Raw genomic sequence first — 27,189 nt, 5'->3', positions numbered from 1 at the left:
CCTCTTAACTACTAAGAGGAATGCTTGCTGTTGTTTCAGTTGTTGTTCTCCTCCCCTGCTTTAGTTTCGTGTTTTCAGGTGTTTGACAAGGTCCATACCAGTAGATGTACAGAATTGGGGGAAGGAATGACTGACTTAGCTCTAGGATGAGTTTAGAAATGTAATAATTTCCCATTTTTGCAAATATTTTTGCCATCAACTTTAATGGTATATATTGAATCTGCTTTGTTGTAACACATCTAAAGACACTTTGCATTTTTCCTGAGCCAAGGATTCTTTGGAAACCTGTGTCTTCAATTAATCAATTATATACCACTCATACATAGTTTCCTAGAGAGCACCACATTTTGATCTGGTATGAACTGATACAATTCTATTGACTTTACCGCTGCTGCTTCATTTTTATAGTAGCACTCCCAATGGATATTTGGCATTGCACTTATGAGAAGAGGCCTGCAAAGATCACCTGCCTGGGAATCTACTGCCTTTGTGGCCCTTCCCTTGGATTTTGCCACCTGCCTTGGGCTGTGGATCTGCTGGATGTGCATCAGGAGCAGCACCCCCACCACATGCCTGTTGTCTCTGAGGAGTTATGGGCTGCAGCAGTAGCAACCAAACTGTGAAACCAGACAGCCTCACTCTCAAAAAAGGAAAATCCAAGGACATCCACATTCTGGATTTGGAACCATAATAGGTCAGTGAGCATGTCAGAATCTGACATATTGCATATTTGTGTATTCTGGTGACTTCACATTTTAAATGTGGGCTCACAGCAGCTTTGCTCAGTAGCCTACCAGGTTCCTTCACTGGGCTGAAACCCAGCCATGTGCCATAAGTGGGGGTTTGTGAGCAGAGGCTGGGGTCTGACCCAGATTTTAATGGCTTAAGCCATGGGAAGGCTCTGGACTAAGAACCACTCCTCTTTCAGTTGGCAAGAACATTTTGAAGGTCTGCAGCAAGACAGCATTTAACAAGCCTCTGCTGAAATGAACACCAACAGATTGTAAATTGCAAAGTGCAGTGTAATTGAATCTGATCTCTGGCTTTTACAGACTCTAGTAATTGGAAATTGCCTTTCTTTTAAATATATGCCATTCCAAGGATGGCTCCTTGAAGCTGTGATCTGATCATTTTTAAAAGCATGATGATGTGAAAGTAACAGTAGCATGGAGTCCCCTTGGTACTGGTGGAGAAGGGTGAAGCAGGGACTTTGGGAGCTTCCTGCTGTGTCACTGGCATTAGAAACTAAGTCCTACACTGTAATTAACAGCTTAGCAAATATGAACTGGGTCCTTGAATAGCCACGGCCTGCAGTCCCAAATATCAGTGCCCAGTTTGGGTGCAGAAAGGTGACCTGCAGAGGGGCAGGGCAGGGTGGAAGCAGTCCCAAATATCAGTGCCCAGTTTGGGTGCAGAAAGGTGACCTGCAGAGGGGCAGGGCAGGGTGGAAGCAGTCCCAAATATCAGTGCCCAGTTTGGGGCAGGAAGGTGACCTGCAGCAGGGCAGGGTGGAAGCAGTCCCAGATTCAGTGCCCAGTTTGGGGGCAGAAAGGTGACCTGCAGCAGGATGGAAGCAGTCCCAAATATCAGTGCCCAGTTTGGGGGCAGGCTGGTGACCTGCAGCAGGGCAGGCAGGGTGGAAGCAGTCCTGGCCAGCCCTTGGCAGGGGCAGGCAGAGCAGCCTCCAGGCAGTGCTGGCTGACCTGGGAACACTGCACACCTCCTTAATCCCAGCCTCTGGCTGGACACTGCCCTGCACCCTGCCTAGGCAGCTCTCTCTACAAGGCAGGGGGGTCTAACATTTGTCCTCAGACATGAAAATACAATGATTTCCCTAATCTTTTGTTCCTGTAGTGAAGGAGATTTAAAGGTAAGGCTGGAACTTAACAACACAGAGTAAAACAGATGAAGTCTAGATCTGAATGCTGTAGTTTGTAATGCTGTAGACTTGCTGTTTGAAGTGAACACTCCTTCTCCTCATATGCCCCTTTACTGTCTCAATATCCTTTGTTTTGTGACAGATATTTTAGTTGCCTAGGTATTGATTAAAGATTTCACAGAAAGCCACAAACAGATTTGAGGCCTGGAGTCTTTATTAGGAGAGCCTCAATGGAGAGCTGGTTTAGCTTTATCAAGAAGAGGATTAAAAGCTGACTTGCTCAGTATAAAGTACCCTCACAGAAAGATGGTGCTACCAAAAAATGTTTGAATGGCTCAAGAGAATGTGTGGAGACTGGTGAAATATGTCTCAGACATCTGGAACCTGAATGTAAGTAAGCTGAAATTAGAAATTTGGCTAAATTTTGAAATAATTTTTGTTACTGAAAAAAATCTCCTAAGGAGTGATTGTTCATATACTCATCTTAAGAATTAATATATTTTCAGAAGACGGGTTTTAGCCAGATATTTACTTAAATAGATGTTTATGTGGTTCCTTATGGGGTTACTGAATTGAAATGAGATACATTGGAGATTAGAAAGGGTGTATATAATGGTCCATTCTTGCCTTTAACTCTCTCACTTTATAACAGACCAATTTCTCACCTGCACATGCCAGGTAAGTGAATACTCGAAACTGGCTTCAGCCAGCGGCCATGAATTCTAGAAAATTCAGGGCAGAATGGAGGGTAAGAACTTCTGTGACCCTTTCTCCATATTTACCTACTTTTTCCAAGGAGGGAAGAAATACTCACAGTGCTCTGACATGGTGCTGCAGGTGGATGTTGGTTATCACCTTCTCCTTGTCCTTTTGTTGTCCTGCTCCTTGATGAGGCCATACCACCATCCTGTTGTGCACAGTGAGTAAAAGGAAACATCCTCATTATGGGGTGCTTTGGGGAGTCACCATGGAAGAGGCTGCCCAGCACCTGCTTGTTCTAAGGGCTGAGTCTCTTTTGTAGTTCCCAAGTAGCTCAAAGCTGCCATCCACCAGCCACTCAGGGTGATTATGTTCTCAGCTTTCCATTTCATGGGCTGGGAAGTGCATGAGTTTGGACTGGGGAGACAATTATTACCTGCAACTGCACTCTGCCAAGACACAGTTAACAAGTTGGGTTTCAGTTTCACGTTTCTTCTTTGCTGTAACTATTTGGACTGGCTATGACATTTTGTTCCGTGTTTTTCCTTCATGAAATCCATCTGCTGGTATCTCCTTACTTAAAAAAACATATTTTGCCTGCAAGTCCCCAAATAGCCGATGCTTCCCCAACTCCCACTTTTTTAAGGAAATACAGCTTGAGTAGCCATTTGTGCTGAGTAGTGGTGTTTGAAAAAGAGGGAATGTGTGACTGCAGTCATGGGGAAGGAGATGAGAGCAGGTATTGCCCATTGCTTCCATTATCTAAGATGGAGGTGTGCAAACCTCTAGCAGCTGGGTGGTTTTAGTGAGGCACATGAAATTAGAAACCACTTCTAAGTAAACACTGCATAAATAACATTAGTATGAGGGATTAAAGGAAGAGCACTGAAGGAATTTAAGGGCAAGGGATTGATGGGCTCTCCTTACAACACTCCTGCAGACCTGTGACCAAATCCCACCATTTACCCTGCAGTGTCACTCAGTCTGCTGTGCCAAGGCAGTTGTCTCTTTTGGAAGGGGTAACAGTTTCACATATGTACCATATTTTAAGAATGAGTGACTGGCTTCAAGGAATCAGAGTTTTAGTTACACCTAGGTAATTCTGCTAGCTAATAAATATAGTTAGCACTAACTTCTTTATGGATATTCAGAAGTTACTGCACACACAGTCTGAAGGATTCTCCCTGCTTTAAACTAATTTTTTTTTCTGTGCTCACGTCACTGTTGGGATTCTCTGTTCTCTCAGAAAGGTAGAAGTAGCATTTGTTCTTCTTTCTAGGACACAACATTCTGCCTGCATATTTCTACCTCTGAATTCACAGCTAGGCTTCACCCAGAAGGCACTGACATAAATTATTTAATTTTATGTTTTGAAGGTTCCCTGTGATCATATACAACACATTCCATTTGAAAGTGGTTTTTGTAATCGAATTTGCTTTTAGCTTTTAAGCCATAAAGCTCTGTTGAATGCACTTGGATAGAGCATACCCTTTCGAGTAACTTTTTTGTTAAGAACCTTAAACCAGATGTGTTTAACAAATGTTCAATGAACGTGGTCTCTGCTGCTTCTGTGGTAGTGCAGTGTTGAGATATTCTATGGAAGGGCACACTGCAAGCAGTTTGGACCTGAGAGTGGTTAGCAATCTGTGGAACACAAGTCAGGGGCTCTGCTGTGAATTCCTCCACAAAGCTGTTATGTGATCCTGAGGAAGTTGCATTGCCTGTTCATTCCTGCCTCTTCCCCATGTCTCATTGCTGACAGTACTCTACTTAACATATTTCCTTTGGGAGGCAGTAAATACAGCATTTTAGGGTCCAAAACTGTAAATTTTGGAGCTCATTTCATACTTGTGTCTCACCAGTTGATTAGACAGGACATTTAAAGAAGCGTTTGGTCTTCACCTGTTGGTATCATACATTCTGAACCAGACTTACAAAGGAATTATCTTATGCATAAACAAGCCGTAGACATATAACTTGTGACTGTGTTTGCTCAGCACCATGGTTTTGAAAATCCAACTCACTGTCTGCAGGCATTTTGTTAAATATGTCTTCCTCTAAATTATCAAGTACATTCAAGTGGACAATTACAAATTCCCATGAGAATATAAAATGTTGCACCTTAAAAAATCTCTGCCATAAAATTCCTTCATTTGATACTGATGCTACAGACTGAAGGACTTTTTAGTTGGCCACTGACCAATTCTGCTCAGAAAATTAATTTTAAAGTACTGCTTATTTATACCTTCTGTTTGTGTGCATGATAGGAGGTAATAGTTTCATTGTGACTAACTATGCTGTGCATCCTTGTGTTGCAAAGCAGTAATTGTGTTGATAGAGTTCCCCAGAAAAAAATCCACTACGTGCAACTTTAAAAATCACATTGAATGATTTTCGAAATGCAAAAGTTTGCCTTTCCCTCGAGTTTAATTACAGAAACCACCTAACTGCTTAGACCTCCCCAAAATCAATCTTTCCTTAGTAATGTATAAAGATTCTGCTCAGTATCTATGTAATATATATATATATGTGTGTGTGTGAATATTTTCTTACTTAAACTGTTCATGGGAAACCTTATCCTCCTTGCGTAATGTGACATGAAATATGGTCACCGACACGTGCCAGCAGGCTGTGCAGTGGAGGCAAGGCATTGATAGCTGCCCTTGATCTGAAATGAGGTGGTGTGCACTGTGCCAGTCCATATCTGCACAACCTGCCACAGAGAACACAAAGAGCTTTATCTACAAAATGTATTTTACTGAGATTTCCGTGGGGAAGGAAACATCTAAATACCTCAGGAGCTTTGGAATCAAACATATGGCAATTCTGAGGTTTTTCAAACAGTGCTGTATTTGCTTCCTTTTGGGAGGGCAGCTGGCTGATGTCTGCCTGTCTTTGAGACAAGCAGCCTTTCTGTGGAGCCCTGCTGATCCCCCGGGTGTGATCCAGCAGCAGGGCTCCCCCTTGGCTCTGCTGTGCCGTGCTGCAGCCAGGGATGCGCTCTCCTGGCTGTGACATCTTCCCTCTCCCCATCAATGCCGCCCCTCTAAGCCAAGAGAAATACAATATTTATAGGAAGGGAGGGAGAATGCAGGGAGCTATGCCTCTCTTTCTCAATGATGCCAGCCCGCAATCAGGAATGCAGGCACCAGGATTTTGGTCCCCACTCTCTTTTTCTGTATGCTACACATGACCCAGCATCTAACAGAAAAAAAGGAAATCTCTTTTCTGATATCAGATCCTATACTTAGAAATCAGCATCAGTCCTGTTTCTGTGCCAGGCAGCTCCTGGCTAGCTGAAGAATCTATCTCGCTACTCCCACCTGTGGATCTTCTGTTATGAAACTAGGTACAGATTTCTTTAATGGTCTCTTTAAATGAAAAAAAACAATTTTCTGGGTCTCCTAGAGAGACTTTGACAGCTCAAATGTCATTTTCTGTGTAGGATTTAGACGAGACACATAATTTACTGTCTGAAAAGTGGTGAAAGCCTTGGGGCCTTAAAATGACCATTAAGTAGTATCTACAAACCTCAATTTTTGGCTCAGATAAACATATCTGTGGATGCTGCAGCTCCTGTGATTTAGCAGCATGGTGAAGCTTTGTATCAGAAATTTTACTGTTGCATCACCTCAACGGAGCTGCAATTGCAGACTGAACAAGAAGGAAAGCAAAGCTTCCTCTATGTGTTTTGCAACTCAGACAATATAAGCTTTGCAAGGATAAAATAAATGGGGGGGGGTTTGAGGGTGTCAGCAGTGAGTGTAGCTGTAAGCTTGCTTTCCCTGTGCATTTTAATAGAGATCTCCTGCTAACAGGAGCCTCTGTGTGGCTCGGTAACAGCCTCCTCTGTGCTGCCCTAGCCACAGCTCACCCTTTGCTGCACTTCTGGTGCTGAAGGCTGGACCCAGCTTCCTTACACAGAGCCTTAACCTTGCCTTGCCCTTCCACACACAACAGCCGCTTTGTTTCCTTTCACCAAGTCAGACATCACAAATTCCTTCCCTCCAAAGCCATTAGAACAGAACCGGCACCACCCCAAGTGGTTTCAGAACTAACTGATTTAGATGCTGGAGTCTGCTGCAAGGCCAAAAATAACTCCCCATTTCTTCCTCCTTCATTGGTGAAAGTAGGAGAGAAAGTGGCCAATGACAGAGACACAAATCCCCCACAGGCATCGGAGACAAATCTATTTTGTGGCAGGAAAAAAAAAAAATAATGCTCCTGAAAAATGTTTCTTTGCTCAGGCCAGTAGATACAGACCTGCTGCATGCAATTTTGCTGAACCGATGCTATCACTTGAATGGCTCACGGACTGCATAAAATGCATTACATAATTATATTTTTAAACACTGTCCCCAGCTGTGCTGATGCACATAAAAGCTGTGTTTACAATGGACTCGGCACATGTAATTATTTTGTGGCACTAGCTCTGTGCATTTCCTTGATGGATGCTCCACGGTGCATAAAATTGTAGCTTTTATCATAGATTCTTGAATATATTCTTTGGCTGTTTCAGCTTTAAATACCCTGTTGTCCTCGCATGGGTGAACAGGACTGATGCCTGGAAGGGCTAAATTGTAGCATCTGAGGGAGCACGTTGGAGTCCTGTGGGAGCAGCAGAGAGGGAAGCATGATTAGTGCTGGAGCTGGGGCACCTGGGTCACTGCTGCCGCTCCGTGAGAGGCTCGTTCCCGAGCTGCTCCTGGGACACAGCGAGCCCCTGCCCCGATCTGGCCTGCACAGATTCACCCCAGCCTGGTTAATGCTGCACCAGTCCAGCTCTGTGCGCAGGCAGGCTCAATAAAGCTCATGCCTGGTGAATGTGGGAGCAAAGGGGCTCCTGGCTGTGGGTGTGGAGTCAAACAGAACACAGCCCGGGCTGCTGGGATCAAAGAACAGCTTTGATTTATCTCCCATCCTGGTTGTTTACAGCAAGTGAGCTCCTGGCATTTCACTGTGAGCTCTCCCTTCTCTGTTCTGTATCCAGTTGTGGAATACCAAGCATTGCTTCATCCTAGTGCGGTAGCTGATGCATAGGACCCAGTGAAGAGTACAGTGGGATATTTATTTTAGATCTGTTCCTGTGTTCTTGAGTATTAATAATGCTGTGAAAACCTAGATGCTGGAAGGATTGGTACATAACACAATCCAGAAGTTTTACCTGCCAAGCAAAAGCACTAGGAAATAAATAGAGACAAAAAGTAATACAATATCCTGAAGAATAGCTTCAAAATGATGGAAGAGCAGTACCACATGTGCGCCTTTCATTTTTTTAACTATTGCTGCAAAGAACTGGCAGACTTTTATTGTCAATAAGCAAAATTGTTTGGCACCTTACCTCTAATCCCTGGCTAACCTGAGATACGAGACTCCACAAGGAAATGAGGAATTTGTGGGAAGCTGTTTCCTAATGGTAGGTGTTTGGTTGGAAATCAGGTTTGCCTTCTGGTAGTAGATAACTTGAATTCCTTTGTTATCATTCCTTGCCCTTTTCCTGTGTTTAGTCATGGAATCTGGAAGCCTGTGCCTCCCCAAGCACAGTTGCACCATGTAAACTATTAATTGGTCTAATGCCAACAGTGATCAAATCATTCCAAAGCAAATGGCCTGGCTGTTGGTAAACCAAGTTTTCCACCCTCAAATGAATATGGGCTTCTCCTGTCGTGGAAACTCTTCAGCTATGGATGTCCTTTGCATTCCCTATGTTTGGCATGTGAAGTTTACATACCAGCTTCTAGCCTGTGGATGAATTTTGCACCGAAGTGTCAGGTGATGGAAGAACAATCTTTGGAGTGGAAAAAAAATGTGGAACCACATAAGTTTGTTGTACGTTCGTTTGCATAGCCAGCCTTTCAGATAAACCTTATCCCTGCAAGGGTACTGGTACTTGAAAAAGAGTCCTTGAATAACCTGCACAGAAGCTGAGCCACTAGAGATGCTACTTTGGAAAAGCAAGCAGAGGAAGGTACCAGAAGCAGTGCGGAGGAAACACACCTGAAGTAAGTCCCCCTTGTATTGTCCATATGTGTGTCCATCCTGTTTCTGCAGCACCAGGTGTCATTTTATTAGAGATAGCATGGCTTGCGCATATGAAATATGGGTACATTCCTTACTAAGACATAATTTCTTTCTCACCTTACTGAAGTATGTGATTATTATCTTCTAAAAGGGCTTATTTCCTTCTACTCCCTTACTCTGGTCTATCAGCATCTAGGCCAAAATATGTTTTACAAATATGTGATCATCTTACACAAATCAATGTAATTCTGTGTCCTGTGATATAGAGCTATGACTTCAGCCAGTGGAGAGTCTAAGTCCTTGGTATTTTATGTAACATAGATAAACCCCAAAATTTGTGATCAAAGAAGAAATAATTCCAGGTATAACATGCTTGCATGGTTACCCTTCCACATTAATTACAGTCCTTTGCTGCAGCCACTTGTGCAAGACTTCTGTGTTTATCTTTATGTACATGGAGATAAGAGCTGCTCATCTTTTGCAAGACATTAGGTGTTGCATACAGATGAGAGTAGGAATCCATGCTGAAGTTAGGGCAAGTTTGCAGTTCAACAGGAAAAAAAAACATTCCCCTTAAAAACAGTCCTTCCTGTTTGAACCCTGATCTTTGCCTTTTGTGTCTAAGTCACCAGAAGCTTCTGTTTCCAAAAGCAAAATAATGCTTTGATAAGTCACAGTTCAGTGTAAATGATGTTGTGGCTATAGGAGTTGAGGGATCATCTTTGTTTCATTAAGTCCCTCTTGGAAATATCTAATAAAGCCAGAAGGAAAATGGGACTTGTTTTACTGATTTCTGAGTACTTTAATTCCATTCTTGCTATATTATTATCTGTGAGAAGCTTTTTCTTCTTCTTTTTTTTTTTTTTATTTCTATAAAGTTCTATCACTATATTATCTAAGCAGCTAAGTACTCAAATTATGTAAGTTGTACATAATAAGATGTCTGTAAAACTTTGTTCCTTCCAGCTTTGGAAATTTCTATATTGCTCTTCTCTGATGACTCAGCTAAACATGTCCCATATGATCTAGGAGAAGGTGTGGTGGGGTGGGATTTCCACCCTTTGAAGGAATGTATCCCAGTCCTCAGGTATGACCACAGCTGCAGCCTTGCTCTCTGCCCACATCCCCTGGACTTTTCTGGGCAGTCTTTAACCATTGATCAGTGGATGCATGCTGTAGTCCCTGCCATGCATTTAAGATCTGTCTATTTAGGAATATTTACCTAATGTTTTCAAAGCAAAAAAACCTCCACCTTTTGATTTGCACAGCAGGAGCATTTGCCTGTTGTACCAGATAGCAACCTCACTATGCACTTTCACGGTCTGGTTCTTCTCGAGGGTATTTTTGGCCCATAACTGGTGTTTGAAGGATATTTCTACCAGGACTATTTTTATGATATGTCTCTCGTCATGGTGCATTGCTAACCATATGGCCAAGCACAGTTTATGCAGCTACATGGCAAGGTTTACTGCCCAGCAGGCATGAGAAGCATTTATTTTGAATAGATGTGTATTGAGGGGAAAAAAAACCATTCCACTACAAAGGTACAGGGTTAAGACTTTTATTTCTTCTCTTGGTTCTCCCTTGGTTTTAAATGAGGTTCAGCATCTCTCCTTTGGAATAATGTGGGCTCAGAGCAGCTGTTTTTACTTTGCCTTGCTGATGGCTGGCAGGAGATGAAATATGGAGGAGTAAATTCTGCCTGGCTGCTACAGGTTGCATCACAGAATCACTGACTGGTAGGTCTCTGAGAATTGTTACTGTTAGCTAGATTTTATCTTGGTAGGGGTAAGAGCTCATGAAACAGGATGACTCAAGGAATGACTAATGAAAGCTTTATGATGAAACTTCTGTCTTAAGGCGTATCAGCTGTGACCAAAAATTAAAATCAGGGTTATTTGACAGTCTAGGGTGAGTGAGCAGATGCCCTGAGTCTAGCTTCTTGTAGAAATATGTCTTCAATGTAAAATCCACTAGTTCAGCTTCTATCAGTTAATGTCAGTGGGGAAAGGCACAAATGGTGAACAATGTCATTACCCCTCAAGGGGCTTCTCCCCTTTAGAGCTGGGCCCTTTAATGAGCAGGTGACATTGCCATTACTTTGTGTTTTTCTCTTTTGTAAATAAATCACTCCAGTCACGTGTATACACACAGCTTTGTTTGCTCACAAAGAAAAGCAGGCTCCAGTTCTCTCAGAAACAGTTCCAGCTGCCCAACTGGTGCTACATTATCAATGCAGACATCATGATATTTAGGTGGGCCTCCTATGCAAATGTCATGGGGAGCCCCCTGTCTGACTCTAATTTATGCCTCTACCAAAATATCTTTCTTCAGCTCCTTGATCCCAGGCCCTGGAATTTACAGTGTTTTACAAGTACCTTTGCTTTTCTTGTGACACCAGCAGCTCCTCTACAATCCCAGATCATTAGTCACACACTGAAGTCAATGCGGAGGTATCACCTACTGTTTTGAATTAGCAGTGCTCAGTAAAATTACCTCCTGCCTTCTTGTGCCAATGGTCACATTTTGTGTACAACAACATCTAATTTCCCCATTTCTGCCATTGTTTTCCCTGGAGAAGAACAAGCTCCCCCTTTTGGGCAGGGTACAAATGAGACAGGACTTGGTCAAGGTGTGGGGGCGTAGAAAGGGGACATTTGCAAGTTTTGCTCCAGGCAGTCAGGAGATGAGATGGGGATCAGGGAAGTCAGAGGTTTAGCCTTGGCTCTGATAATGATTTTCTGTGTGGCCCTTTGTAAGCTCTTTTATGTTTCCACCTCATTTTTCCCAATCCTAAAATGGAGTTCAAAATCATCACTTCTCTAACACCTCCCCCTCCACACACACACACACACACACACACACACAGAGAGTTGTGAGGAGGTTTAATGTTTACCTCAGAGGCTTTGAACAATATCATACATCCAGGCAGTATATAAAGGCATTTAGACCCCAGAATTATCTTCAGAAAAACATCAGTAAAGAAAACAGCATTTATATTTTAATCATATTAATCATAAATTTGGGATTGGAATAAGTGATTAACAAACCTGCAAAACAAGGTTTATTTCATTGGCTTGAGCTGCTTTCTAGTTCTGTTTGTGTACGTCAAAGTGATGTTCAGTCTTTTTAAATGAGTCACAGGACTGGAAGAACAAAATATTTGATGGTAACATATAGCAGCAAAACAATTACCCTTTTTATTCTGACAGGCATCATAACCAGAATAGCAAGTTAGAGCTAGAGGTCTAGGCTAGTAGTTCCTTTGCACATATCAGGGATTTTAGTTCTGCTTGCAAGACAGTGAAACAGAACTGAAATGTCAGAAAAATTAAAAGATAACAGTATTTAAACAATAAAAGCAAGCATGCCAGTTAGGATACAGCTATTTACATTTATAAAGGTGCTACTGATCGCTGAGTCCATGCAGTATTCTCACACAGCACAGCCTTGTCTAGCAGCTTTCTGTACCTTTATCCAGAGGAGACTCCTTTCCACCCTGCTTGCTGCATTGCACCACTGATTTAGTGAAGACATCATCCTCATAAGGATGCTCTTCTAACTCACCTCTGAAATCCACTTGCTTTTCTCCTCTGACAATTAGGTTTAAATGTGCTGCAGTAAAGTACTCATCCTTAGCAGTCGTATGGCTTTTTAAGTGATAAATTGCATTAGCAAATTTCTTATTAGATAATCTATCAAATGAGGTCATACATAATTTTAGCAGTCTCATCTTGATTTATAGCATGATCACAGCAAATTATGCATACACAAACCAGCATGCTGGCTGTCAAAGTCAGGTATTTTTACGCTGCTAAAGGACCTATTTCCAGGCCAGCCCAGCGGCCTGCTGGTAGCACCGTGCATCACCATCGTGCCCAGTTTGTGGGACAGCCCTCAGGCTCACCCCTCACCTCTTATTAAGACTGAGGAGAGTTGGAGGCAGGAGGCTGAATCCTTGCTTTGTACTTTACAACAATAATCCTTACTGGTGCTTATTCTGACAGGTTTTCCATACTGCCCTTAAGTAAGGACATAGGCTCGCTGGGAAGGGGAAGCTTATGCATGGGGAAGCTGTCTGCAGGGTGCTGATCTGCTCCCTGGCTCCCTTCTGTGTTCCCAAGGGAATGAGAGGAGCTGGAGTGAATCATCAGGCAGCACTGCGCACGGCTGTGCAAGTCTGCTCCCGGGCCAGGCCAGCAGAGAGAGGCTTGGTCACCGCACCCACCGGCACTGGGGGAGGCAGTGCTGCACTCCTGCCTCCTGCACTGGGCAGCCACAGCACCTGCACACCCAACAGGCTGAGGGAAAGGGGGGAAGAAGCTTCAGGAACAAATCTGAGCAGTATCTGAACAGCCCTTTGCCAGTGCGGTTGCACTGTCGCTCCCTGTACCCGGGGTCTGCTCCCACACTGCAAGTGAACTGCTCCTGGGATCCAGAAGGGACATGATTCCTGTCCCCTGGCTTCAAACTTCTGCAGACAACACTTCATCCATTGAGGTCTATCAGTATCTACAATAGGGGAGAGTTGCAATTAATGATCTGATCTTACCTCTCTCTTCACCTTCTCTCACCTCACGTTGCTGTTTCTAGGGTTTAAGCTGTGCGAAGTGGCAAGAGTGCCTGTCATCTACATGGCTCTGAATAACCTATGGCTTTCTCACTGGACTTGTGGCCAAAGCCTGCCCAGGAATGATCAAGCATGTGTTCCTCAGCAAGATGTGGTCCTCAGCATTCCAGGTATCTGCCCCTAAACTGTAGAATAAAAACTAAATGAAAATCTGAATAAAAATTTCTCCAGGGAATGTAACATCTTAAAGGCCTAACTTTCACTACATGAAAATTTCTTGAAACAATTAATACATAGATCTCCATGTTGTCTCCACAATAATATTCCTGGAGTAAGAGACTGGAAGAAATCGAAATCACTTCTCAAAATGATCAAGCAAAGGGCATGCCTTCAGCAACAGGCACTGCTGTTTTGCACATGCTCTGGTAATTTTGCCCAATCCCACTGAATGAGCTTTTCATGTATATGTGTGTGTGTGTATGCATCTCTGTCATGAGTAAAATCTATTGTATCCTCAGTTGACAAGTTGTGTTTGGCATATTGCAGCACGGTTTGGGAAAAGAAATTCATGACCCAGGCTTGGGTCATAGGACTTCCCTCTGGAGCTCAGCATCCAGAAGAGCAGCAGCACTGCCTCCCCACGCTGGTACCAACACCAGTCCGGGGCCCCTCTTCCCTCCCCCTTTTTACCCCTGTCAGGGTGGCTGGAGATGCAGCAGGGAGGATCATGAGAAGGGTCTTGTTTCTTTGGGTCACAGCTGTACAGTGACAATTTGGAGAGTGATGGCGCTGCCCAGGTTGTGCCAGCCCAGCAGCGAGGCTGTGCCACAGGACAGAGAGGGTGAAGGGGCGGGAGCAGAGAGCTGGCTGCAGAATGGGTGAATGGAACCCCAAGATAAGCCCTGAGGGAGGGCCAGGGGCTCTGCAGGCACCCGCAAGAGCACGTCCCGCCGAGCAGGGCTGGCTGGAGCCAGAGCTGGGAGCGGGCACTGAGTCCTCTTGGGTGCAGCGGGCTCCGGCTCGGACAGGGACGCTGGGGCGGGCGGGGCGGGGGGCACAGCACCATCTCCCCCTGAGCCTCTGGGGGAGCGGCTGGGGCACCCCCGGCTCCGTGGGGCCATGGGCCCCCAGCAGCCCGGGCCGACCGCTCCTGCGGCGGAGCTGCCTCTGCAGAGGCGCTCGCAGCCGCGGGCACGGCGCTGCAGCGCGGTTGCCTGGCAGCGGAGCGCGTCCTCCTCCCCACCGCACACTGCATCTCCATCGAGCCAGACCTCCCGCTCCCAGTGTCTGCCCAAGCCGGAGAGCTCAGCCAGGAGAATGCAGCTCGCCGAACCGAGCTGAGGGAGCACGGTTTCTTTACTCGATAGTGCAGGGACCCTTGCACTGATCAGCTGCCCCACAGGTGAATTCATCCAACGCCACAAGCAAAATTCCGTAGGCTTGGCCATTCAGCCCGGATTAGCACTAAGGGAACAAGCTCCCTTAAAGAAACACGTGCTGATTACATGAATATTTAGCTTTATACAAAACTGTCAGAGGAAAAGTAAGTGTGAAGCTAAGCTGCAGGTCTGCCTTTTTGTGTCTGGGTTTTTGGGTCCTGCTGAAAGCACACCAACGTGCTTGATGTGCTGAAAGAAGGCAAAGCATTGTATCTGAACAGGAGCACAGCGCTGCTCTGGGTCTCGGTGCCTTCCAAAGCATGTGCAGTGTTGATCTGCCTGCTGCTGCATCCAGCTGCTGTGCTCCAGGAACTCTGCTGCTGATGCCGCAGCAAGCACAGGGTGAGGAATCTGAGAGACAGAAATCACCAACTTCAGAGATATCCATCTTCCTTAAAAGAAAGCAAGCCATAATGAGTCAGGCAGATTATGTGCCAGCAGCCCACTGAAGAGAGCTGTCTTCTGCAGAGGGGTGGAGACGGGAGCGTTCCTGATGAGAGCAGCAAGGGTGAGGGGACAGGCTGGCCATGGAAGGGGAGAACTCAGCTGCTGCAGCCTCCATGCCAGGGGGCCAGTGCTGTGCATGGAGCATGTCGGAGAAAAAGTTAGTGGACTCTTTGCCTAGGGGACTGTGATGTACTGCAAGGATGTGGATTTAGGCTGCTCAGGCCCTGGGAGAAGCTGGGTTTGATGCAAATGCCAAGGTGCCCAGCAGTGCTGAGCTCCACAGCACCACAGCTGACCACTGCACTGTGGGGTGGGGTGGAATCCTCCATGCTGGGGTGCAGTTATTTGTATGGACAGAGTACAATGACCCTCTCTTCCTGCCTGCAGGAAGTCTGAAATTACTGCGGCCTCAGTTATTTTCTCAGTCGACTTTGAAACAGAAGATTTGTCTTGAGGAGGCTCAAGCTACATGAAAGCTGTCACACCAGGTGCAGAGGCAGCTCCCCTCTGACTTGACATGATCTGAGGATGTGTCCTGCCATAGAGGAGCTGCAGCTCCATCCTCAGGCACATCAGCATCATCCTACCCCACCCGGAGCTGAGGCTCAAGGCCAGGGCAAAACCGGATGGGCAGAGATGAGTTGCAGGGAGGGACGTGGCACAGGAGCGCAGCAGCTCATCCATTTTCAGGTGAAGGAGTCATCCTTGGTGGGTGAGGCTTGAGAGGAGCTGTGGCACAGGAGTAGAGCTGTTGAGCTTGGAGGAGGGTAGGGAGGAAGGGCTGCTATTTAATTGCCAGCCCTGGTTCTACCTGCAAATAGGAGGCCGAGCTGTCACTGGTGTGCAAAGTAGCAGATGGCCTAATTGTGAGATTTCTCCCTTGCAAGAGCAAAATGCTATGCTGTTTTTAACATCTTTGCCTAGAGCTAGCTTCAGATACAACCAAGATATATTGTGCTAGAAATGTGCTCTAGTGATAATCAGGAGAAAGCAGTGCTTGAAGTGAGATTTGAAAAATAATTATTATGACCTATTGCTGTTAGTCACACATCCCAAAAGCTGATCTGGCTAAAAGAGCTTTCCAAAGCATCTTCTGCTCGACAGATCATATGGAAATTATTCCATCATTGTGTCACCATGTCTTGCCTTATAGCCCCCAGGACACTCTCTATGTATGCACACCACTTCTTCCCTCTTCCTGATGGAAAACAATTCTCTCCAGCTTGTGATTTTTCTCATGCAGCTTCAGCAGGTTGCGTGCAGTTTCTTGTCCTGGCCATTTTGCTGGAGAGCACAGGAGCTCCATGAAGCATGGCCACTTTGTCTCTCCTTGGGTGCCTGTAAGAGTTCAGTGCTCTGCAGAGCCCCAGGCCAGCTCACCAGTGTCACACTAACACCAGGCGCTTGAAACTCTAGATTGGAGGTGCAGGGCTGTTGCTGGTGACTCGTTATGGCAGGTGCATTTTGTCAGCTTCAGCTCTCATCTGAAATCAGGGGAGAGGGCAGCACTTTTCCCAGCTGCCTCAGGTTTGCAGAGAAAACTCTGGTAGGGACTTGTGTGGAGAGAAAACTTTGACTAACCTGTAAATATGCTTAATGTCAGTATTCAGTGAGGGCAATACCTAGGGCAAGGATCATCTTGGAATGGAATCAAGTGAATGCTCTGTTTGAGGACAGAAGCCCTTGTTGATTTTTTTGCAGGGCACTGACCATATTTTTAAGGACTTTTGCCTGCTATGTATAGCATTCGCTGCCGCTTTCTGACAGGCCTTTAAACTTTGTGATATCTGGTGGGGTTTTCTGGTAATAAAAGGGCTTTAATGGGTTATCTGTAAACTTTGTCTCTTAAGTATGGGGATGTATTAAATCTTCTTTAAATCTACCTTTCCCTTACTGTCCATCTTCAAAAGACTCTTATCCATGCAAGAGATGCCTGTGCTGCAGCAGTCTGTCCTTGCCTTCCTTTCCTCTGCCTTTCTTCTCCTGTTTGCTCAGAAGTCTCCTGCTAGAAATCCCCCAGCTGTGACACAGCAGCCCATCTCCCAGATCCCACTGATTTCATGTCTCTCTCAGCCCCCATGTAAATCTCCCTATCTTTCCCTTCAAGGTCCTCTGTAAGTTACTTTGCCTTTAATCTCATTCCTCCCACTCCTCCTCCTATTCTCCCAGTCATCCCTCTTTCTGCTCATTTTATCTTGTTCTTGGATGGTTCAATCTTGCTTTTTTTCTTCATAGTCCTCAGACACCTTAATCCATCTCCCATTTTCTGTTAGCCAAACACTTTTCTTCTTCTTCTTCTGTCAACTCTACCTTAAATCCCTTTTTTCTTCCTTGCTAGCACTAACACACCACATGCCCTCCTGCAGAGTCACCTGAGCTGCTGTCCCACGTGGTTTTCCTGGAGTGCATGTTCTTCACACCAGGAATTTGTGCTTCTCCTGCAGTGCACACCCCACAGATACAAACATAGGAGGGTCTTTTGAAGAACAGCAGTTGCTGGTAAGTAACCATGCCTTATTAATCCCATTGCTTATATGACACACAGAAAACTTTCTCCAGCTGGCTAATGAGGAATCTTTTCTGTTGATGTGAAGGCACATTTTGAATGCTCCAACTAGGTAACTGCATAAAAATTGGTGTTATTTAAGCTTAGAGTGACTGAAACTTCCTATAGGTGGCAAAGACATAAGAAGCAGCCTATTAAAGAGGTTTAGGGTCTCACTTCTACATCATTTTACTCGAGCACATCATCAGTGGCTGCATCCAAGTCACCTTCAACATCTTTACATTCCTGCACATGACAAATAATAGGGACAGCTCCCACAGAGCAGAGGAAATACAGCAGCAAGTGTCTCACATCCATTTCTCAACTGTCATCAAATAGCTTTTATCCATGGCATAGCACAAGTGTCAGCCAACTGGCAAAGGCAGCCTATATTAAAAATGTTGGGGATTATTCATGTCAACAGACACAGGGGAGCTTTTCTCAGTCAGTGGAGCTGCACTGGCTAAGGTATGGAAATGCAGCAGGTTCTCTACAGTAATCTCAAATCTGAATAACTTCAGAAGGAGGCCAGCAGCAGACTGCCATTTTCAGGTCTAAAAAAAAAAAAAAAAATAAAAAGCAATCTAGCTCAGTTAGATGAGAGCTTGGATAGGTGAGAGGTTTAACTGGGTGGTTAGATAGAAAAGGCTATGCCATAAGGACGTTATCTAGAAAGACTGAGGTGGTACTTTTTAAAAAAAGCTCAGATGGAAGATGGTCTGGAGGCTGTGAGCTGGTGGTGGCTCTGCAGGTTTGTTTCTGATTACCCAATTAGCTGTTAGGTCCTTAGCCTGTTTGATTGCAGGCATTTCCTGCACTGCTTCGAGCAGAATTTCTGTGGGCCACATGATTTGTCTTTTATGGACAAGGAGCAATTTGGAAATGGATTAATTCTTTCTCTTTTTAAAAGATTAAAAATTAACAGCCCTGTTTGACTGAAAATAATGTTTATTAAATGTTTGAGACTTTTAATAGGCAAAAAATATAGGATAGACACAAGCAGTAAAATTGCTTATCTTTAAAAACATCATGTAAAGCTGGAAAAGAATGGAGGTTTCAGATGTCTCAGGTTAACTATTAAGGACAAATCCCTGACTGGTATTTTGAGTCCCACTGTATTGCAGAAGATTATTTTATTCTGTCATCTTGCATTTTGAAATGGTTGCTTTTAAAACATATGGCCTGTTTCTTTTTCCCCTCGATTATTTTTGACTAGTTTAATTCTCTGAACTCCATGATGTTATGTGGATATGAAACAGGAGCAATTTTAGTGGAAAATAAAAAATTAAGGCCTGTGCAAGTCATCATGAGTAAGGTGACCTGATCTGCTCTGACACAGATCTATGTTCCACTTATGCTTTGGAAAACTTTGGATACTGTATTTTTGTCAAAACCTAATTTCTGTACCAATGTGTGATGCAGAAGAAACCCAACCAGCAAAACCCTGAGATGAATCCCATGGCATCTCCATGACAACATATAGATGCACAGTCTGCTCTATGCATCCTTTCTGGCAGACTGACTGCTCCTAGCTTTTTCCCACGCTGAGCTGAAAGGCAGACTGACCAACAGGCTGCAGAGGATGTTGCTGGGATTTAAATGTGGAAACTGAAGATCATGTTTCATTCAGGGTAAACCAGAGACAAATGGAGCAGCCTTACAGAAGGAGTGAGCCTTGCACCACAGCTTCCCTTGCTGAGGCTGCTTGGTCAAGTAAAGGAATGGGCACTGGCAAGTCTCCACTGAGTCTGAAAATTCATGTGGAGGACCTTTGCAGGGCTCTGAAAGGCTTGCCAAAAGCTTGTCAGTGTGACTTACAAGCATAGTGAGATAAGAATGGAAGGTAATTTGGGTTAATAAGTTATCCTGAGAGGGGTGGTTTTTCCTGCCCACGTAGAAGGAAAGGGAGAGTGATCCAGTCCTCTCTCCCTGGTGAAGAACTCTGAACTCTGTGGTGAGAGGTTTTCCTTCCACTCCCTGGCAATGTGTAGGAAACCAGGGGGCCAGCCCAGTGGCATGTTTCACGTTAAATCCAGCAGTAAATGTGGCCATGTCATTTACTTGCCTCCAGCAGTCAGGAGCATGACCATGGGGTCCGGAGGCTGTCCCCAGGGCTGCCCTGCAGGGCAGGGAGTGACCCCATGCAGCTGCAAAGCTGTTCTGCATCTGCCCTGGGCCCCAGCTCCAGGCACACGCAGTTCCAGCAGTGCAGGAAGGATGCAGCAGCTGGGATGGCAGAGCAGGGATGGATTCAGCAAATCCCTCCTGGCTACCTTGCTAGCCTGTCCTTCCCCCTGCTCCATGTCCCCGTGCCAGAGCGGGTGACAGGACTCCAGCGCAGGGCGAGCAGCCTGGCCGTGGTGAGGCAGCTGCAGTGCTGTAATTTCACACTGCAGCTGACGGTGCAGGAGCTCCTGCCTGCTTGTCCCCTGGCCTAGGGACAGCCCTGGCTGCCACAGGCACTCCCAGCACTGTCTTGGGAGTGAAGCTGTATTAGTGTTGGCAGTGTTTGGGAAACATTCCTACTGCAAACGGGGTAGTGTGTGTGTAACCACATAAGTAAGGCACAGCTGGCCCTTTCATACTTCTGACTTTTGGATGGAGAAAACTTTTGGACTCCTACAGGCTTCTAAGTAAGGCTCCTCCGGTACCTTTACCTCCACTCTGCTGCTCAGCTTTCCGAGGAACAGAGATAACAATATTGACCTTCTTAGCTGAACACTTTCCCATTTTTTTTATGAGATATGCTACATAAAAACTGATTGTCAGGTTTTGTTCAGCTATAAAAAAGTGCTTAACAGTGGGGCATGTTATGTTATCAGCCATAAAAAAGCCCTTATGTTGATCTTTAGCATTTAGGGATAGACCTTTGTTCTGCTTAGTTACTTATAATCTTTGGAGTGGTTTGGCCTGGGTTTGGTTGTGGGGGGTTTTGTCGCTGCTTTCTGTGTGCATATATGTTGTGTACATATGGCTGACTTTTGCTTCTGCTAGGGCCAAAGATTGCTTGGTTTGGTTGAATGTACAGATGTCAGCTGGCATCAGTCGAGTGACTGGCCTGTGAGCTGCCACTCACCACAGTCCCTCTGAAATACAAGGAAGTTAGTTTGCCAACAGACAGGAAACTGGGTAAACACCCCACTAAATAAAGGACTATGATCCCCTAGAAATAACCTGCCTTGGCTTCAGCATCCACTCTATGAACATTTTATGCTGACTGACAGAGCTTGTCCATTCACTGCAAAGAGCCTTCTCCTTTACCATAATAACTCATATCTCCCTCTGTGTAGCTTCTGAAGAAGAAAAGGAATTCCTTTTTTGTCCTTAGGGCAGCTGAAAGCTTTGTCCCCAGCCTGGGCAGCACAGTGCAAGGGTGGCAGTGTGGAGGAGTGCTGGAGTTCACAAACATTGGCATCTGGGCACAAGGGCACCCAGGAGCCTTGGGTAGGTTCCTATTAAACAGCATTTCCAGGGCAATATCTGGCTGAGAATAGCTAGAAGCAGCAGACAGACAAAAAGCCATCACAAATAACATTAGTTCAAAGTCATAACCATAGAAGGAGCAGCAAAGCCAAGCCCTAAATAGTTCTCATGGCCTAATACTTCTTGTTCTGAGAAGCTGTGTCTGGAAGTGCCGATACAAAATGTGGAGAAGCCCTGGTTCTGGGCTGGGTGATACTGGAGCTCTCTGGCCACAGTCCTGGGAAGTGGCAGTAGTGGTGGGACAACGTTTACAACAGTGATGATTGAGTTTAAGGTGCTAACTGTTCTTTGTCCTAACAGATCACGGAAAAAACTGGAGCCTGGCAGGCTCCCTGTCAGGCTCTTCAGGAATGTGAGCCCAGCAGCAGGGTGGTTTTGCTAGGGACTGAGCTACCCATCCAGGCAGAGATCAGCTTGAAGGCAGCAATTCCCTTGGAGGGTACAAGGGAGGCAGGAATAGAAGAGAGCCCAGCAGGCTCAGGTGTAGCTGGGGGAGGCCTCAGCAGTGTGACCCCAAACAAAATCTGAGGGAGGGATTTTGGGCACAGTGCTTTCAAGAAAGGTGCACAGAATTGCAAACAAAACCCCTTCTTTCTGCTTTGGCCTTGGTTTTAAAAGTTCAAGGACAAAGAGCTTTGTGCATTCGGTGTTAATCAAGAGCATTGATATAAGGAATTACCAACTCCATCAGCATTCTTATCCCAATGGAACCATCCCAAAATAACTCTCACCCCAAAATGATCGGGGCTGCATAACTGATATGGGCTGAAAATAATAATGGTTTATATATTTCTTAAGAAAAAGTTCTTATTTTAAAGAGAGCTGAAGGCAGCAAAGAGTTGGATAGGCTATTATTCTCCAATCAATTCAATTTTTAAGTCTTACTTAAAGAATGCTAATTTTAAATGAGATATTCTTCTGATCATTTCTACAATTGAAGGGATGTAAATTCACATTCATAATGAATGCTTTTTTTTTAATATTTGATTGCAGTAAGCCAAATGATCCTATTTAATATCAAGGACAGAGCTGGTATCTATTTTTTGATAAGTACTTTGCATAGCATACTCCATACAGTTAAAATTTTTTGAGAACAGCTTTGGAAGGCCCAGCTCTTTGGTAGGACAGTCCTAGTTGGTGGCATGAACAGACTCCTCCTGCAGAGCACCAGCCAGGGTGCTGAAAGTTACAGATTCCAGGTTCTTTGTCCTAATAATCTTTTACTGCCTTGTTCTAATCTCCAGCATCACCTACTCAGACTTCAAAGAAAAAGATGTGATCATTAACAACTGTCTTCTCTTTTTAGCCTTCATTTTACCTTGTTGTCAAGTCTTAGTTTGGTTGCCAAAATTCCTACCCTGTTGTACCCTCTCAAGTCTGAAAACAACTTCCTTCAGCCTTGCAGGGTTCATTTGTTTGGCTTCCCATCCTCAGAGTGATGAATTTCAAACACCACAATCTTTGGAAATGAAATGAAATCTTCCGTTCTCAGGACTGTACTTATAAAGTCCTGGGAAAAGAGTTTTGGAGGGATTTTGAGCAATGCAAGTCAGTCTGATAAAATTCCTTAGAACAATGTAGATTTTATATGGTAATTACACGCACTTAGAGTCAAGGAGGAAGCGTAAGAAATGTTATTTGTTTCTGTGTCTAATATAAATAATCGTCATTATTAACAGAATAGAGGAAAAGACAAAAAGCAGATGTCATAGATAAGTTGGTGATAATGAGCTGTTCATAATAGGAACACTTTTGTGTCTTCTGTGAGGTAATATATAAATATTTTAGTTGAGCAGAGTTTTAGGTCATATATAGCTTTCTTAGGATTTATAAAAGTTCAAGACTCAGATTTTCAGAAAAGCAGCAGTTGAGTGTAGTGCAGATGAGAAACAAATCTGTCCCTGTGACACCTTCAGGTTTCCTGAGCTGAAAGTTACAGCTAGACAAGGTCACATGGAGTTGCAGGGCCATGGTGTACCTGCTAGCCACTACAGTGCTTTATCATGAATTATTACTGTTCAGATACTATGTTGCCTGCAGTTTGTAGATACTGAAAGAATTTTAAGAGGGACATAGTGAGAATTTCTCAGTATAACACCAGAAGCCAAGCATTTCACTTCTAACAGAGATTCATGGCTTCAGACAAAAATACCCACTCTCCCTTCATTCCCTCTTTAAATAAGGGCTAAAATTTGTGTCTCATGGAATGTTGTGAGATTAATTTTTTCTTGTATGCATAAACTGTTTTGAAGAAGAAACATTCAAGTCTCACTTGACAACAGCCTTGCATTTACAGTACAAGTGGAGCAGACCCCATCTCTCCTCAGAAAGGGACAAACATCTTGGAACTCGGCAAGTATTCTCTCCAGCTAGAACAAATACAATTTTGCAGTCCATTGATTTCTATTTACAATGCCAGGTTTTATTTGATTTATTTTTTTTAATATCTTTATGCCACAACACCAACCTCCTTTCCCCCTCCACCCTTTTAAAATGAAGTGTGACTGGCACGTGGTCTTCATTAGCTGAGAGAGATTTTGGATAAGTTAAGGATCAGACAGCAGACAAACAAAACAGGGCCATTTTGGGAAATGATGCAGCCCAAAATAGTTTTCTCCTTATGTGAGGGAGTTTATGATTTCTGAGTATATTGGACTACTATATAGTCCAATACTCTGAAATAGTTTTCTCCTTATGTGAGAGAGTTTTTTTGAGTATATTGGACTACGATATAGTGTATTTCTGAGTATATTGAACTACTATAGAGTATATTTCTGAGTATACTGGACTACTATGCAGCTGCATGAACTATGTAGGGGGGCCTCACACATACAGAGATAGGGCAGAGTTACACACCTGCATCTTAGGTGCTGTTTTTATGACTCTTAACAAGTAATGGCAGCAAATGCATGGCTGTTACTTGCAGAAATTTCTCTCCTCCTGTGTGACCCTCCCAGCACTCCAGCATGTGCTGCCCAGGACAGTGCTGCAAGGCATCAAGCCAGAGTTGTCCTGGTGATGAAAGGCAGATGCTGAGAGTGGATAGTGCCCTGGGATCCTCTCCACAGAGCCTGCTTTGGGGCCCTTACACCACTGGGGCATGAACCCTCCCAGCTTCCCTCCAGCTGCTGTGGGGATCCCTGTCACTGTGGCTGTGACCAAACAGTGCCTGCTAGCACGGAATGAGCAGAGGAGCCCCAGGCAGGAGGGTGCAGGAGTTGGTGGTGGTGCCTCAGAAAGCAGGCTGCTGCTGCTGCCACAGGCACTGGACAGGTGGGCATGGCTGGGAGGGAACAGGGAGAGAGATGGAGTAGCCACTGTCAGTGGGAACCGTGGACTGAAACTCTCTGTACTGTTGGAAGAAGGAAAGTTCTGGCTGATAATAGAAAGTATGCACAATACTTAGGGGTTACAAAGAGAATTTGACCTATCAGTGAATTAAATATGAAGAAACTTGCATTGTCACTGCTCACTCTGACTGGTGCTTATGGGTGAATGGAAGACCAGACTGTCAGGCTGTCAGCTCCTATGAGTCCTAACTCTCCCCTGAAAGGGAGATGGCCATTTTCCCAACAATGGTCCCAGCTCTTTCAGTTACAGCCAGTCAAGTCCCATGACATCAAATATTAATCTGGCACAGAACTTGGGCTGTCCGAGTACATTTTCTAACCAACAGCATATCAAACCCTTTGGACCCAATGACATTCGCTCCTTTGTTGTCACATCAGTCAGTCGCTTTAACCCAGATTCTCAGCCAATTCAAAGGAAAGAGAACGGCACTTCAGAGAACTGACTACTGCAAAAGGACTTTAAAAAAATGAACAGAGGGAAGGCAGGGCTGAGCCTCGTCACAAAAGCTCCCACCATAAAATGGGGAGAGCGCACAAGAAGCCTCAGATGACCTCGCAGCAAGAGGCTGTGTTGCTGTTTTGCATCACATTTCTCTGCAGGGGCAGGACTTGGATCATCCCAAATTTAGTCTCTGGGCTCCCAGCTACTTAAGAGCCTTGGTCCTGGTCTTTTTGCATAATGACATTTATATTCATTTTATAACAGAATTTCTGTCTGTATAACAGATATTTCTAATACTGTGAAAGCAAACAAAGCTCAGAAATCAGATTTCCCAGCTGGAGCATGGGAAGACAGGGCCAAGGCACAGGTCTCTTCCCATTTTCCTTGCCTGACCATGACACCACTTGTGTGGCAGAGAGGCAGTTTCTGCCTATGCTTTCTCTAGCATCCAGAATTGGCATGATGCTTTGATCCACTTCTAGTTTTGCAAGGAAAAAGCAGCTCTTTAAACAGTTATCAGAGGGCTGAGCATACAAGCACAGGACATTAACAAAACCATTCCAGTGAGCTGGGGGAGGGGGCAGGAAATGACAAAAATGAAAAGAATTTTGTTCTTCTCTAGACAAGCCTAGAGACAGTAAGAGAAAATTATAACTTGACCTTCAATTATTGAAAGGAAGCAAAGAAATAAAATTTAGGCTCAAGAAGATTCCTTCCTAATGACTTGAACCAAAAGCCAAAGCACATTAACATATGAGGACTGGAGGGTTCAGAGAAATTGCTGGAAATTGTAAGCCTATAGTCTTGGAGGAAAATACAGGAACTCCCTTAATTCAGTAATATACCTGGCATGCCTCAAGAAAGGGAAGGTATTGGTATTGGTTCTACTCCTGACCTTGTAATGTGCAGAATAGATGGCTCAGGGCACAGGTAAAGAATACAAGGCAGCTTTTTAAATGGTCAGAGGGATTCTGCCATGGACTTTTTTTCAGAAAGTGTTTCTGACTGAACTGGAGTGGGAGAAAATATCAGAAGCCCAACATGATTGTTGTCAATTGCAGAATCACCTGTTAAATGATGGCTAGAGGCATAAACTAGCCCTGCTATGCACAACAGGGTGTTCTCTGAAAACTGGTAAGAGCCTTTGGTATTTTCAAATTTGGGTGCAAGTACCTGAGCCTGAGCTGTTTATATTTAAGGACAAAAAGTTAGCAAATAAAGAAGGAGACCTAAACATGTTTTTTAAGGATGTCTGAGAGAATTCAAAGCATCATGTGAAAAGCTACTTCCATGGCAATGGAGTACAAAATTAATTGCTGAGGCTTAGAAGTGATTGCTGTCTGAAGGATTGATAATCTTGTGTCTGTTCTAGCAAGTGTTTGCACATGCATGTGAACACACACACACATCCACAGCCCATCTGAGTTGCTGGTTCCCTTTGAGGCAGCTTCAGCTGCAAGGACAAAGGCAAAATAAGCCAATGGATGGGAAGACCCTCTCAAGTCCTTGGTATTTCCATGGCAGGAGTTGCAGCATAGTAGTCAATGCAGCAGTTGTTCTGCAAATGGAGAGCTCTGGTCTCGGGCTGTCAGTCTCTCACCCGCCGTTTGGGAACACCTACATTCCATTTAAAAATAGGATTGTAAGACCTGTGAATACAAATGGGCAGAAATTTTACTATTTAAAGGAAAGTTCTGGGGAAACTGTGTCATATATGTAGCTCTTTCTAAAATGCTAAAGGCACCCAGGATTACTTGTTCTGCAACCTCTGCTTTCTGTGTCCAGCCAATAGATGGATGAAACTCAGATCCTGCATGGGACTATCCCTTCCCCCAACTGCCTGCCTCCTGCCATGCTCCACTGCACTACTGCTCAGGCAAAAGCATTTTCCAAAGTTGGGAAAGGACTGGAAATCACATGGATTTGCAGCTGGCAGCCTTAATGGTTGCCTGAGTGATCAAAGTTGGTGGCTTGGGGAGGAGCAGCAAGAAATGCAAGAGATGTGCTCACTGCCTCCAAGGGATGCTCCAGCAAAGGAGAAGGAGCTGGAGAGAGAGCACTGAGGGCTGACACCACCCAGCCCAGCCTCCTGAAGCTCTGGTAGCTTCAGACAAGTGAGATGTAGAATGTCACTGTTGTGAGGAGTGTGGGGGTGTGAGGGGAGCAGAGGAAGGCCAGGATGATGGAGGATGACAGTGGAGGCACTAGGCCGGGTCTGTGGTGTCCCATTCAGAGGTTCAGGTGGTCCCTTGACCAACCCTTTGCTCAGTGTATCTTGGCCAGTTTTAGTGGATGTTTGCACAGTTCTCAGCTT

The 27,189-nt window shown here is 44.7% G+C and overlaps 1 long non-coding RNA gene across 3 annotated transcripts in view; it reads left to right on the top strand.

The window, feature by feature from the left end:
• Positions 1 to 275: 275 nt before the first annotated feature.
• LOC141728502 (uncharacterized) overlaps positions 276 to 27,189 on the top strand; it is a 37,324-nt gene continuing 10,410 nt past the window's right edge. Inside the window, exons 1-3 of one of the 3 annotated variants that reach the window (XR_012579478.1) lie at positions 276 to 2,798; positions 13,193 to 13,339; positions 17,422 to 17,554. This is a non-coding gene — a long non-coding RNA (uncharacterized LOC141728502). Of the gene's footprint in view, positions 2,799 to 6,317; positions 10,339 to 13,192; positions 13,340 to 17,393; positions 17,555 to 27,189 lie in introns of those variants that run through there. The other 2 variants (XR_012579477.1, XR_012579479.1) reach the window with 2 other exon arrangements.

Source organism: Zonotrichia albicollis, chromosome 3 (assembly GCF_047830755.1).
Source record: "Zonotrichia albicollis isolate bZonAlb1 chromosome 3, bZonAlb1.hap1, whole genome shotgun sequence".
Lineage (NCBI taxonomy): Eukaryota > Metazoa > Chordata > Aves > Passeriformes > Passerellidae > Zonotrichia > Zonotrichia albicollis.
Note: the sequence above shows the minus strand (reverse complement) of the source record. Positions and strands in the feature narration are given on the sequence as shown.